At 39.9% G+C, this 15,337-nt stretch overlaps 1 protein-coding gene across 3 annotated transcripts in view; it reads right to left on the bottom strand.

The window, feature by feature from the left end:
- The window catches only part of chrm2a (cholinergic receptor, muscarinic 2a), a 109,214-nt gene extending 95,023 nt beyond the window's left edge, over positions 1-14,191 (bottom strand). Inside the window, exons 1-2 of one of the 3 annotated variants that reach the window (XM_074698708.1) lie at positions 14,175-14,191; positions 11,312-11,427 (exon numbers count right to left, since the gene is read on the bottom strand). The gene's annotated coding sequence lies outside the window, so the exon portion shown is untranslated. Of the gene's footprint in view, positions 1-9,928; positions 10,209-11,311; positions 11,466-14,174 lie in introns of those variants that run through there. The other 2 variants (XM_074698707.1, XM_074698709.1) reach the window with 2 other exon arrangements.
- Between the last annotated feature and the right edge of the window lie 1,146 nt (positions 14,192-15,337).

The following is a 15,337-nucleotide window of genomic DNA, read 5'->3' as shown; positions in this document are numbered from 1 at the left end:
GGATCTATTCCTCAGTCTGTTTGTGCTCCACTGACACAGTGCAGTCTCTGGACTCTGTCGGCAGCCCTGTTCCTGTCAAGTCAAATAACAGCATTTCAGATGGGCTCCCTGCTTTGACACGACTCAGACCGGCTCATGGGGAGGCCAGAGAGGTTGAAAAACATTGTTGGGGGAAATGTGCACAACTCAACCGTGTGTCTGCTGCAGAATGCAAAGGGAGAATCTCCAGCAGTTTTGCAGCACAAGCTTGGATAGTTATTCTTGAAGTGCACACTTTCTTTTCTTGCTGGCATTTCTCTCAAATGTCAGATCATTCACCTGGAACGAGTTACACAGACCTTCAGGGGATCTTCTCTGAGAATGTCAAACTGGACCATGAATCTGTGCAAAGCCTTGGCTGAGGAACATCTGCTGGCTTGAGGGGAGGAAGTTAGACATCCTCGTCTGAAGTGGCTCGGTCACGCTGCATCAGCAAATCTCAGTCAATGTTTTGCTTCTTTAATAACTTTGTCCTGTTTATCCTCTTGAAGTGTCTCATGATTCCATTTCCTGTGCAACTTGGAATAACACCACATGTTTGCATTATCAAGTAATTTCCTCTACTCTCTCCTAAAGCAGCAAAAAAACAAGACAGTTGTGTGTGCTTAGGAAAAAGACATCCACTACTACTACCATCAACAAGGCTGTGGTATTTACTACCGTTATCTGGATCTTGTCTCACGTTTACTTTTTAAAAGACAGAGCAGACACGGTGCATAAATTGAGCTGGCTGACCACATAAAAAAAAAGAAACCAGAGTTTACACTACCTCCGGGAATGAAAAGGGACACAAGGATGAACCCAGTTAGACCTGAAGCAATAAACAGGACCTCACTCGCAAAAGCACAAGGATAAACCGAGACCTGAGACAGAATCCAATAACAATAACAGCTCGTGATTGTCACCCAGCGTAATAATACAGCCTCAGAATGGGTGGCGTAACATGCACCGGCTCCTCCACCTGTTTATAGTCTCAGTTAGTGCCGCTGTGTCTTTCAGGGCATGGAAAAATAATGTTTACCTTTTGATTTGATCCTCAGAATCCAGGGTCAGGACCTGCGTTTATCTGTTGAGTGTGTACACAGAATCGAGCTCCGTGTCGAGGAGTCTGTCTGGAAAGTAGCTCAGCTTTCATATAACACCTCTAAACATGAAGAAGAAGATAATGATGCAACACATTTTTGGACAATTTGCAGGATACCTGGGTTATTTTTTTTCTCTTATAACCGTGATTTCCTCTAAGCCTGAGAAACCCCTTAAGCTATTTTGGCAAATGTTCTCTAAATTAGTGATTATTAAAATTCTGGGAGAGAGGAAAGTGAAAGTTCTTCTGGTTTTTACAGCCTCTCTTTTATTGCCGAGGAGAGGAATTGAATATCCTGTCAGTGCCCCTGTAGAGAGATATCTTTCAGGCTGAAATGAACTGAGGGTGACTCTGGAGTTCCAATTTTAGTGGCGGTTTCTGGTTAATGGACTCGGCTTGGTCACAAGAGATCAAAGTTGTAAGTACGAAAACAAGCTAGCTATGGTATTCAGGCTGTACTCCTAACTGCTTAGCAACGAACACTGCGACATATTAGCACGTGTCCAATTTGACATGAAGTCGTTAAAAGCGCTACATACTGTTGTCTCCTTCATTCTGGGTCATTTCTTGTGTTGTATTTACTCTGAGTACTCTTCTCTGAACAAGAATGTATGCAAACTAAAATACACACATTTTAATTTGAAATCCTGAAATCCCTAGCTTTAGTAGCAGGTATATTTAGCGAGATCAATATTGTGACAAGCTAGCTTTTGTTGGGCTAAATGCAACACCAACATGGCAAAACAAGCAGAACTTAGTTTGGACTTAGCTCCTGTATGCTAAACAGAGTTCTTAACATGTTTGCTACAGTGCTACAGTGGGCTACTCTGAGCTCATTATGCTAAATTCTGTTCTAGAAGTGGAAACAAGCTAATTTTAGTAGTTTTTTTTAACTATTGTTTTTTTTTTATTATTATTATTATTATTATTAATGCACATTTAAGAAATGAAACACAAAATGAACCATAGATATTGATTTAGAACAAGAAAAAAAAAAAAAAGAAAAAACTCATAGGGGCTTGTTGGGTGGCCCTCCTAGAGACAAAAACGAAAGTAACCTATACAAAAGCTATAAATTACTTCTTTTGGCTGAACCTTATGCCAACAAGTTTTGATTGGGTGTAGATGGCAACTTCAGGCTAAATGCTGTAGTAATCACTGTAACATACTAGCAGATGTAGTTTGACTCTACATAGCTTCTAACTGCTTCGCTTAGAAGGCTATTAAAAACACTTGTTAAAATGCTAGCATCTTGGTGTTCCCTGCTCACTTTCAGTATGCTAATTTTAAGCTAAAATTGAGCTAATCAGAAGATACCCCTAAAGAAAGTTATTTGATACACTTTCTGGGTAACTGGTTTGGCTAGCAAAATATTAGCATTGTTTCCCAATAAATTAATCATTAAAGCTACCTATCTAAAGGGATACGTCACTCAAAATCTGAAGGACCATGTTAATTAATGTTTTGGGGGCTGCAAAACTCCTGAAATCTATCAAGTATACGATGAGAAATTTACTCCACAGTGAAGTGTGTGACCAAAAAACTGTATCCAGGTAGACACCATAAGGACTATGACAAGAAGGAAGTGATTCATTGTTGACGTCGAGTCCATGTTGCCTCCATTTGGCCATCATTCCTGTTTATCAGCTCTGGGCAGGTCTGTAATTAGGACAGCAATACCTTCAGGAGTACAGTTTGACTTTTATTGCCCATTCAAACAGAAGCCAGCCTGCCAACAGCTCATTGACTTGAGCTTCAAAGTGGATGGATTAACACTTTGCAGTATGTGTGATACATTGGGAGGAGCGGTGAAATCGAAGAAAAATCCTTAAAACTCTCAGGAGGGTATTCTCCATCCTGCATCAGCGCCCATATGTGTTTGGAGATTTTCTGCTTTTATTACAAAGTCTTGTTTGTCAGTCTGAATGATTTTAGGGTTCTTTTATCTCTGCAGAAGCCAAAACAAGCAAAAAACTGTCAACGACAGATTAAAAGAACAATCCCAGACTTCGCAGACTTGGATTCTGTCCCCTGAATAACCGAGCGCACTTCCTGTGGGCTAATTGCTTGTTAGTGCTCCTGGCCCATTGGAAGAGAAAGTCACACAGGGCTACTTCAAAAAAACACCCACACAAGCAGCATCTGCAGCAGCACGGCGAGATATTAAGATGCCCTGTCATGTTGGCGCTGCTTACAAGAAGTTGTGACACCAGCCTGAGCGGTTTTTCCTGCTGCATGAAAAATTAGATAGGAAAGTAATTTCCCAACTACTTAGTTTTTATCTGTTAAATCACATCACCGCACTCTTTTCCAACTGTGTGAGAAAGTGTAGGTCAGAGTGGAAGTCCGGAGCTGCCATTTTTTTTGTCTTACAATCTCCCATCACAGAGGAATTGGGGCCTGCTGGCAATTACAATAACCCTCCTCTGCCAAGGTCCGAGGAGAGCAGGCGGGCACGCTGAATGTTTTATGGAGCCAGTGATAACGGCAGAGCCAGAGCTTGAAGTAGTCGGCTGGAATTATCTGCTGCCGGGGCTTAGAGTAATTAAGAGCGGGGGAACGGCCGCCGACATCATTGCTGGATGAGAGGAAAGACCGAGGAACACCTGAGGCTGCTGGAAGCAGAAGGATCTCCAGAGATTCTTCCGCTAATTCTACAACTGCTGCTCCTGCTGCTGTTCAGATTTCCACAATGACGGAAATGTACAGTTTTTATAAGCTGGCAAATACCGCAGGAACGAACAGTCCAAGTAAAGCACAGTTTACAGCCAGCTTGACTGAAAAGGGAAAAGTTCTCCTGGCAAACACATTTCCAAAAAGAAACAGAAAGTGTTTTGAATAGGCAGGGTTTCATGTCAGGGTTCTGCTATTCAGGGTTTCAAAATCATAAACAAATCTGGATTTCCAGTTTCTGATTGCATCACCATGGTTACGAGTTTGGCAGAGGCCCACCTGATGAGATGTTTCCTGATTTTTAGTGACATGAACGCTGCTGCGAGGCACTGCCAGCTCTACAGCTTGTTGTTTTAGTCGAATTTACAGTCTACAGTCTTTATTAGTGTAAAAATTAAATATAACATCAGTCCAGGCCCGCTGTTTTACCAGTGATGTGTTGTCAGTGATGTTCGCCCTGTTCTGGACCCCTTGGGGGTCTTTGCTGCTGCTCTCCCTGCCTCTACTTTTCATGTTTGCCCATAAATACGACTCAAGCAAGCAAGTTATATTGATTTTGTTTGTTTTTGTGTTGTTGTCCTGGCTGAACCAGTATTATTTGTTGTAAATGTGTCAGTCAATGAAAGTGTTGACAGACTTATACCTTTTCTAGAAATGTAAAAATAATACTTAAGCAATCCGGTTTGTGCAGTTGGTGCATGTAACCCCCAGTTACACACATTAATCCGACAATAAGGAGTGTCGCTTCTTTACATGGGGCGCCTGAACTACCATAGTGAATCAAACTAAGGGTTTACCTCCAAACTGCTATCACCCTCTCTCTTCCTGTTTCCTACTCCATTGCCCTGTCCTTTCAGAATAAAAGCATAAAAACTCACACACAAAAAATAATATAAAGCTGAAATATTCCATTTAGCTCTTCCTGTTTTGATACAAGAGGCTATTTTACATAACAACAACAACATTACCAAATACACTAAATGTCCACAGTACACTATCTGTGAGCCCCTGAAACAGACAAAAAAACAATTATACCAACTAACTGGTCGGTAGTTGAGCATTTGACCCTTGGATCATTTATTTTTTCACACTGGAGGTGGTGGAGACAAAAATTGTAGCAAAAAAGGAGATTGAATTTTAGTCTTTTTCCCCAACTGTAGCGATTAACAGCATACACGCACGCAAGGCTATTTATGTTGGCACGCAAAGAATAATTACAATGAGACAGGGGACAAAATAAATAGATAAATGCCATAGATTATAAAACTATTTTGTTGTATTATATTTAACACAAACGTTGTGCACACAATAAATGTTCTTTTGTAAAAAAATTAATAACTTTAAATAATACATTTAAATCATTGACGTTAAAAATGTGCAAATGTGTCTTGCAAGTGTGTCACCGCAAATCTCTTGGGATGTCAGTCTGCTAGCTAGCAACCACATTGTTTAGCGTCAAAATTGTTAGCAAAGTATGTGAAACAACGTAACACATTCAAAACTTTCTGTACTGTTATTGAATGGTCGATGGAAAGAAGTTATAGCATTTCTCACTGTGTAGCTAACCATGGAAAACCATTCAAGGAGACTTTCTTATCAACCGTCAATGATTATAAAAAAAGAAGTAAGTCTGGGCACTTTGGGCACGAGTGTATTTTACAGTTGCACGAGTCATGGAAAAGGTTGCCTACCCCTGGCATAAAATATACCTTCGCTGCTGTTTATTTACAAAAGAAGTTGGCTATCAAGTTTGCAGTAAATGTTCTGGGTCTGCTGCCCCCTAGTGGCAATTTAAAAAAACCCTGCAAAATACAGGTTTAAAAATTGGGGATGTTGTGTGTGAGTTGTTTTCTTTTTCCACACCACTTTCTTTGACCATATTTTGTGTATTTTTTTTTTCCAAACATACAGACCAACTTGAATTTGTTTACCCTGGAGGTGGTGCAGGCCAAATCTAGAGCCAAAAAGAGATATTTACAGGAAAAGGCTGGCTATAAATATTTGTGTCTGCTGCCCCTAGTGGTTATTAATTAAACTGCAAAATACAAGGATGAATTTTTGTGAATGCTGTGTGCTAGTTTAATGTTTTCTTTTTCCACTCAGGTTGTCAATCAGCTATTCTACATCCTAATCCCTGCAGACTTCATGCTTTTAAGCAAGGTCTGAATTTCCCTCATAGAATAGACGTTATGAGCAATTACAGGGTCACTGGATCCATCTGTACATTGATGAGAAATGCTGACACGAAGCTGTAAGTAGTGCTTAGTCTATTGATTGCGACTCTTTTGTTACAAATGCAATTACAGTGGTTTGTTTCGTGCGACTTTCTCTGTCTGCTGGATAATGACCTTAAAGGAGGGATCCCCATCCTCCCACCTTTCCCAATCAATGCCTCTCAGTGAGGTGGTTCAGTGGTACTTCATACGGCGAAGCTCTGCTATCACTGATCTGATAAAGACTGCAGCTAGAGGCCATTTGTCTAAATTATCAACATGAGGAGACAGAACAACACATGTAGATTGGAGATTATAAAACCATTTTAAGATACAAAAAGGAGTCTAATGCTGGTTTTTCTACATCCTTCCGCTCATTTGAACACGCTAAATGTTATGTAAAACCACTTCTTGAATCTCTTTTGATCTTTTTTCCACAAAATTTCCAACCCGACACAGTTCAGTCCTGCTCCTTCAGACCTTCCTCCAACACCGAGCACTCCTGCTCAGCCACACCAGGCAAAATAAGATTTTAATTGCATAAAATAAAAATAAATAAGTGTGTAATGACTGAAAAAGAAAGCGATTAGAGCAGCAAATAGAGAAGCCTACTGTGGTTGAAAGCGTGATAATTAGACATTCCTTTCTGTGCGCGCCAGCTACACAGATTCACTAATGTGCACTGTGCAGCCGCTCTACAGCAGAGGAGCTTATGTCCGTGGAACGAGGCATCGCAGCGGCTAAATTTAACTTTTTTTTACAAAAGCAAGACCTCGCTTCTTATGCCTTTTTCCACCCATGCCAAAAAATGCAGATTTTGGAGCCTTGAATCCTTCTCCTTCACCCCATCCTTCAACTGAGAGTCACCAGGACTGCCATATTCATCTTCCTCCTGATCTGAGATAACAGCAAATGCTCAGTTGATGATCCCATCCATCCGTGACTTGATCTCTCCAAAGGAAGCTTTAAGCATCAGATTCAAACACAAAAAGCTCCAAAACTCTCTATCCTCTACAATGAATATAAACGATTCTTCTCCTCACAGTCGTCCCCCCTCTTCCTTCTGCATTAACCAACATGCCAATAAGAATTTTCACACCGAAATCGCTGGCCAAGCAAATCAATGAAAGCTATAAATTTGCTTTCACAGTGGAGCTCACTGACGCCCTCCTGCAAAAAGACATTTAAAAAAAACGCACCATCAACAATATCTGCAGCTCTAACGTGACGTAAATAGATTTAGGGATGAATATGTGGAGGGGGAAAAAAGGCACATGTCTGACCTCGGTAAACCTCACAGGGATGGGAGCGATTGAAAAAGCTGTCAAGTATCTGCTCAGTCAGAGTGTATCTAAAACTCATCGATCAACATTAGGGTGACGCACAGGAGGGGAACAAGTGTGAGGAAGTTCAGTGAAGTTATACAGAAGAATGAGGGTTTGACACCTGCAGCTTTAAGAATAAAAGTAAAAGTCACAGGAAGGAGTTAGGCAACGATGTGGTCACAAGATTTAACAGCTCAATTTTTCCAACAAAAAAGAAAAAAAAAATCACATTTTCTACAATAAAAAATATTGGCCAGCATTTTCTTCCTTGTTCATATTGAGTTCTGCAGCTTTAATATCCTGTTTCTGAACAATTTAAAGCTCCTGTGAGGATTTTTGTCATGGCCATAAAACAGCCCAAAATTGACAGTGATGTCTCTTTATGAGCTAAAAAAGCAAACTGGACCACCAGCAAGAGGACTGTTTTTGTTATATGTTGTAATTTTTAAGGGCTGTAAGAGCTGCCGCAGGGTAGGTGTCGGTCAGAGTCAGTCATACAGGAACAACTTTAATTTTGCGAGCTCCACAAACAACAATGCTATTATTTAATTGCTAAAACAATGAGGGAAAGAGTTCAAGTCTGACATTTCTACCCTGACATGTTCTTTAAGTTGGCCAGTATATCCCAATACTCAGTGTTGCTACACTTGAATTTAACTCTTTCCTGTCGTCTCCATGAGACAGTTTCTTTTTCATCTAAAACACTGTAAATAGTCAATTTTGGGGCTGTAAATTTACTGTCATTTCACAATAACTGAGTGTTGATATTTTACACTAATGTACCATATATATTTCTCTTTTCATTACAATAAAACTACAACATGACCTCGAGCCACCTCTTGTATGTAGCACTATCAGTCAACTCCTGATGCTATAAATAGGTGTTAAATTACAAAATCACAAAATTCTGCTTTTTCAGACTGTTTAAAATCATGATATCCCACAATGCAACTTGTTTAGTGTTATTTTCTGTTATAAGAAGGGACTGATTCAATCTGGTACATAACTGTAAAGCAATAATGTGAAATGTTGTTAAATCCTGTTACTACAGTAATGCACTAGACTTGCATGGATTTCACAGAACAAACAAAGCATTTGACGTGATATTACTGTAGAAATTCTAGAGTTAAATATTGTAAAACCCTGTTAATACTTTTACAGTGCACATTTCCAGTGACACTACTTCAGATTGACATCTTTTCCCAGGGGTTACGTGACCTTCACTTGCCCATTCTTGCTGGGAAGTTACGTCAAACTAGCGCCGAATTGAAACTTTTAACATTTTGTTTGACAAACCAAAAAAAAATCTGACTAAAAGGAGCAGGAAAGGATGTTAGAACAGCTCAAAAAGGGGGAAAAAGAGAAAAACAAACATTTTTTTCTCCTTAAAGCAATGCCAGCAAATGTAGCGATCAGAAGGAGCAAAGAGATAAAATGCACTGCTGTGACCACAGGGGGCGCCAAACTCAACCTGAACTCCACATGGGAGATTACATAAGAGGAATGGAGCTCCTCAGTTAACTGAGCTTCAATAAAGCCCTCTATTTCCACTAATCTTTATTTCAGACCAAATCATAAAAGTTGACTCCTTTTGTTTTTAATATACTTGTATAGCATCAACAGTTACGTAAGCAATATTAAAGCAGACGAGAAAGCACCAAAAGGACCAAGTGACACACTGATTATTACATGACTGGTAAAATCACCAAAAAAGAAGTCAGAGCAGAAAAGTACAGGTCTTAAAAAAATTGAAGTATCTGTCAGAAGAGCTTATCTGCTGGTGAACAAACTGCTCTTGTGTAATGATTTCGCTTCAGGTGTCGAAGCAGATGGCACTTAACAAAACAGAAGAAATTCAGACAAAGTGCTGAATTCTGTCTTTTTCAGCTACTGCTACAAACCATCTGACTCAAGTGAGTAAACATCCTGCGCATAAGCTTCAAATATAAACTCTTCATTTATTCAAAAGGAGCATGTAATGATGGGTGAGAGGAACTGCAAAGCGATGCCACAAAAATCCAAACCCAAATGAAACTCCAACTTGGAGTTTCATGTAAATGTGCAAAAAAGGAAAAGAACAGAAAGGGACAGAAAGAGATACTTAAGGCCACATTAGTCCTCTTTTGTTTACCTTCCATCTCCACAAACCCAAAAACCAATTACAGCCTGAGACTTAATCAAGGTCAAGCCACTGCACTCCCCCACTCTCACACTGCACAGCATCAAATCTCTCCACAAGCTGCAACAGATGAAGCAAATCTGCAGGATTATTTGGGATCTTGCTGTAAATATCCGCTTAATAAGCCACAAATCCAGCGAAGCAATAATCACATAATGTACTCAGTCCTATCAGGAGATCCACAAATGTACAGGCTTGTAGTGCCAGGAATTTAAAAGCTGAAAAAAACTGATGTGCAGATTCTTTTTTGCAGAAAACATTCTTTCTTATTTCTTACTTACAAGATCCACTTTCACCGTTTTCATCCTTTCAAAGCAGCTGAAATCCAAGAAATTAAAACCTCTTTCTTCCATCAAAAGAAATCTGTGCACTCACAAATGATGAAAAGAGAAAACAAGCTTTTTTTCTGGCTCACCTTTCTTTCCCAAAGCACTCCACAAACCGCTTCCTCACCTTCAGGAAGCTGTGTCCTCCTGTGGATTTATGACCAACAACCCCACTGCGCGTCACTCAGAGCATGATTCGGGAGATCCACTGCGCGTGAAACATGTTAGACCCACTGTAACACAGTCCTGCCTCTGATTGCTGCGTTGCGCTTTTACGCACGTCAAGCTGCGGCTGCGAGGCGAAATCGCGTCTCGTTCTTACATTCATTTCTTAATCCAAAAACACTCATCATCACGACACCGGATGAATTCCACTTGATGTTTAACGCTTAAACAAGAGGAAACGTGCATTTTTCACATCCCTCTGTGGCTGTCACACGCTGAAATCAAGCCTGCTTGATCGAATTGAGGAGACAAGAGAGGAGGCAGCTCCCGGCCAAAAACAGACATACGCATACTGACATCGCTGTAATGTGTGGAGGATGAAACAACAAGGCTTTCAGCTCATATGAAATGTAGAAGATGATAGAGTAAACAGCTGTTGCAGAGGGCAGGAATGAAAGGACACGGAGGACGAGTTTATCCATGCGCATTAGGAGTGCCAAAAGCGCAGGTAGAGCGTTGCTTTTCTTTAAGTAGAAGCTGAATCTGAGCGAATCGTTTGAAAATATGTGAAGAAATACTGAATGAAACGCAGAAAACTGATGTTTTAACTGAATATGTGACTAAACCGCGCGTAATCTGCTGGTGGTGTTTGGGAGCATTTGGCTGAAGAACAAACCTGATGGTGGCTTTAAACCATCATACAGTGTGATATGACAGGAAGGAAAATGTGTAAATGACAAGAAATAAATGACAGATAAAGTTTTCTTCTCTCTTCAAGTAGCGCTGTATGGCTTAAGCTGCTGTGGGTGAAGCGAAAAACAATGTCTTGTCCTTGTGCTCAACGTCCAAACGCTCCCTCAGGAGGAGATCTTGGCTGGCCTGATTTCGTTGTTTAAGCTGAGAATACTTTGCAACACACACTCAGAGTTTTGCTGCTCTGTCGTTTTTAAACCTCCAGAATAAAGTTGAGCACATGCGCCAAATATTGGATTCAGTAGAACTTTGAAATGTCTCCAGATTTAGAGAGCACCAACTCATCCCTACGCCCGGATTCTCGGTTTTTACGCGCCAGAGAACTACAGGTGTGGGTATGGGTGAATGTGCAACCAGCCCTCACATCTGAGGAGTCCCAGCTCCAAAACTGATCCCTGTGGTCGGACTCTGCACGCTCAGTCGCTGCTGAACAAACCTTCTCCCTGATCTGGAAGACATGCCTCAGAAATGTCGAATCCCTCTGGTGTTATCAGAATAAAACACACACCACACACACACATAGTGGGGAGAAAAAAGAGTGATTGAGGATTTACCTGCTGCCGTCATGCTGTCATGCTGGTGGCGTCTTTTGGTCCGCTTCATCGCACCGTGGCTGCATGTCTGAGGACATGCTTCTGGAGACAGGCTTTGGGGACGAGGAGCGCCTCGGCTGCTGGAGAGAAAGTCGGGAGGTGGTGGTGGTGGGGGAGTGTGTGTGTGTGTGTGTGCGTATGTGTGTGTGTGAGGGAGAAGGAGAGAGGGAGGGACAGGGAGAGATGGAGCTATAAGAAGAAGGCAGGAATTGTTTGGCGATAATAGCAGTCGTTATTTGCCTTTTACACTCAGAGAAAACACACTGAGCGTTCAGCACGAGCGCAGCAACACGTGATCAAAAAATTAGAAATTGCAGGTGAGATCAGACACAGTTTAACACTAATCAAACGTCTGTTTAGTGTGTTTGGACCCCACCTTTAAAATATATTAATGATATGTTTGAGCTTTTCTTCTTTGTAAAACAAAAACAAGATTTTTTTCAAGCTGATTTGGAAACACAAGATGTGATACTTCAGTGATACACCAAAAACAGAATTTTCAGCACCATGGACAGCGCTAATTTGGAGACGCGGAATAAAACTCATTTCGCTCCCAAAAGCCAGGATCTGATTGGTGCTTAAAGTGATAATAAAAATCTATTTAACTGACTCCTTTGCTCAACTTTATGTAATTTCCTTTCTTAAAATCCAATTTCCAACCAAACTAAGGAGGGAGAATCCGCCTGTGGGAAAAGAGGCAAATCCGCCTCTGAACATCTCCGAGCAAGACAGAATAAACCACTAAACAGTTCCACTTAATTTGATACATTACTTGAAACTAATTCAGAATGAGGCCAATTAAAAAAGTAGACAAAGGAGGATTAAATTCATGCTCCACACCACAGGCTTTGGTTGGTTTCTCCTTTCTCTGTGACTCTGTAGGACATGAACCCGGTCCCCACAGGGAGCCTGTTGATCGTCTGAACACATGGCCGAGCAGCGCTGCTCTTCGTCACGTTGTTGTATACATCGCGTGGCCCGAGCTGCTCTTCCTCCTCTCCTCCTCTCCTGCTCCTCTCTATCTTCCTGCAGACAGCTCCTTACGCCGAATGACTCGTTTTATCATAACTGACTGGCACTTTATTGAGATTTACCCGCGGAACACTTGGTTGGAAGGCGAGTTCCTGTCTGATTTATTACCGCGTTGTGTTTGAAAAGAGAGCTGGTGGCATTAAGGGCTTAGTGTGGGTTGACATTATTGAGTATTTGCTTAATAAACCTGCCAAAGAGACAAGGTTGTTAGGGAAAATAAACAAAAGTCTGGGATGTTCTACTGACATCTACTGGGGGGAAATGATCTCAGAAGACCTGCTCTTTCCCCCTTTTCTCTCTTCTGTCACGCTGTAGTTTCTTGTGTACATATTAGAAACAAAAAAAAAAAAAAAAAAAAAAAAAAACAGGTCACAAGAACACGAGCCCCAGCTAAAGACTATGTTAAAAAATAATGTCCCCATGAAAACCCAAAATATATATATATATATATATATAGAGATCTGAAAATGTCACAGCTCGCAGTATGTAGAATACAGAGCTTCATTTTTTATTTATTTATTTATTTATTTATTTATTTATTTATTTATTTATTTAATCAGTGTAACTGAAAGAATCATAAAAGATCTCGCTTTTCATTCCAAATTGTAACAAAAAAATTGTAACAAAAAAAAAAAAAAAAAAGACCTGCTCTTTCCCCCATTTCTCTCTTCTGTCTCGCTGTAGTGTCTTGTGCCCATTTTAGAAAAAAAAAAAAAAAAAAAAAAAAAACAGGTCACAAGAACAAGAGCCCCAGCTTAAGACTATGTTAAAAAATAATGTCCCCATGAAAACCAAAAAATAAATAAATAAATAAGATCTGAAAATGTCACAGCTCGCAGTATGTAGAATACAGAGCTTCATTTTTTTATTTTTTATTTATTTATTTTTTTTTTATCAGTGTAACTGAAAGAATCCTTAAAGATCTGGCTTTTCACTCCAAATTGTAAAAAAACAAACCAAAAAAACGCTGCATTTTGGATTTTTAATGATGTTATTATTGTTGTGCCCGGGATAAAGACAACATTTCCCATAAGCAACTGCACCTGCTTGTCGCAAACGTGGCCAAAGCACTTATTGTAATGAATAGATAAATAATAATAAATTAAAAAAAAAACAGTTAATAAAAGACAATATGATACATGAACAGCTTTCCTTTGTTTACAACTTTTCACATGACTCAGATTAACAAGGAAATACTTTGATTTGTAGTTTCAGAAAATCATTAACAGGAACATAAAAATGGATAAACTCTGATTTATCACTGATAGTTAGCTCACAAAAAGAAAAGGGACCAGATGGACCAGTTTATTGTTACCTATCACGGCCCTGCTATCGTGATTTGTGCTTCAACGTTCACCGGATGGCTTACACTTTAAATCCTGTTCATAGCCATTTTGCTGTTTTAAGCTAGCAAAGCCAAGGTTGAAGTTTCTCTGTTGAGAACAATCAACTCAACAGAAAAATAATCCTGCTCCAGTATCAGCCACAGCTACTAAACATTATATAAATTAAATAAGAAGGAGAGAAAAAAACACTTCTCCTTCTTGAGAACTCAGGGTTACAAAGTGCTTAAAAAATTTCCAGTGAATTATTTTCAAAAACTTTCCAATGAAAGTTAAGCTTGGGAAAATTTGTAAATATTCTGAATTGTTTTATGTCTTCCTCAAGTGGTGCCTTTGATGATCTTGTACTGTGGGCATCATAGGCTTCAACAGCCCTGAAGTCAGCAGAGTGCTGCTATAAAGTCAAAAAGTAGCAAAGATGTTTACGCACAATTCTTGCTTGTACTTACAGCTCACTTGTTGTCCTCCATGTCTTTGCTCCCAAAAAAATCCAACAACAAACAAACATCAGGCCACATCTTTTTGTCGGATTTGCCAATTCCAAACAAAACAATCTAATTTTCAAATTCTGGGCTTTAGAAAAAATACTGCTCGACCTGCAGTCAAAAAACAGTGCCTCTCTTTGTATGCCACACCTGAACTAATCAGTGCCTCCCAGAAAGCGCATTTCACACCTGCACTAATTAGTGGCTTCAGTAGTGCTCTCAGAAAAGGGCTCCACCAAAAGATATTCAAGTAAACTTGCATTAAATGTGGTTGTTTTTACTGAAATTTACCAAATATCACATCATATTATCATGTTGTTATCATGTGCTTATAAGCTGAGGTGTTTTTTTTCTCGATCTCAAACTACGTCCCTTGTTGGGAATAGTCTTGAATTTCCTTTTTTTCTCCCTTCTTTTCTCCCAATGTTGTTTTTTTTCTCATATCTATTGCAAAGGGGCACTGGGTAGCTGGCAGCTCCCAGGTTAATCCCTTTGCTGAATTTCCCCATGTTTGTTTTCTTATATGTATTGAAAGGGACGCAACTGAAATGAAATTTCTCCTCGGGGATCAACAAAGTTTTCTGATTCTGATTCTGAATTTTGCTGCAATACATGTTAACTAGATATAATTAAGTTCCTCATTATAAATTCCCTGTTTACTCCCATAAATTCCAGAGGGGGTTCCAAGTTTATACATTCCCAGAACTTGGCAACCCTATAACTAATGTCTCATTGTTTTGAAGGATGACTAAGCAAGACTACTTCAAAATCAGGTAAAGACTCCTCTTAGAAGAGAGTCACTGGTCTATCTCTGCCTTGGTTGTCTTTCTTTTTGTTTTGTTTTTCATATAAATATTTTTTATACCTTGCCTTGGATCCAGCAAATTATTTGAGCATCAGAAAACAGGGCAAGGGTAGACAACCAACTTCCATCTCTTTTATTGATGACCTTGTTATAATTTCAGCGCATTTGTGCTAGAAGTCTTTGTTGGCGCCCGTGGTAGACCACCAGCTACACTTCCTCTTATCGTTATTTTAGTATGTTTTCAGTAACTTCAAATGGGCAGTACAACAAGGAGTAATCCAAAGGACATCTTCCAAAACAGGGCAGTGGTAGACGACCAACT

The sequence above is a fragment of the Halichoeres trimaculatus genome, unplaced genomic scaffold (assembly GCF_033239565.1).
Source record: "Halichoeres trimaculatus isolate MK-OKI-2021-1 unplaced genomic scaffold, fHalTri1.1 fHalTri1_scaffold_21, whole genome shotgun sequence".
NCBI lineage: Eukaryota > Metazoa > Chordata > Actinopteri > Labriformes > Labridae > Halichoeres > Halichoeres trimaculatus.
This window is presented reverse-complemented; position numbering and strand designations above follow the sequence as displayed.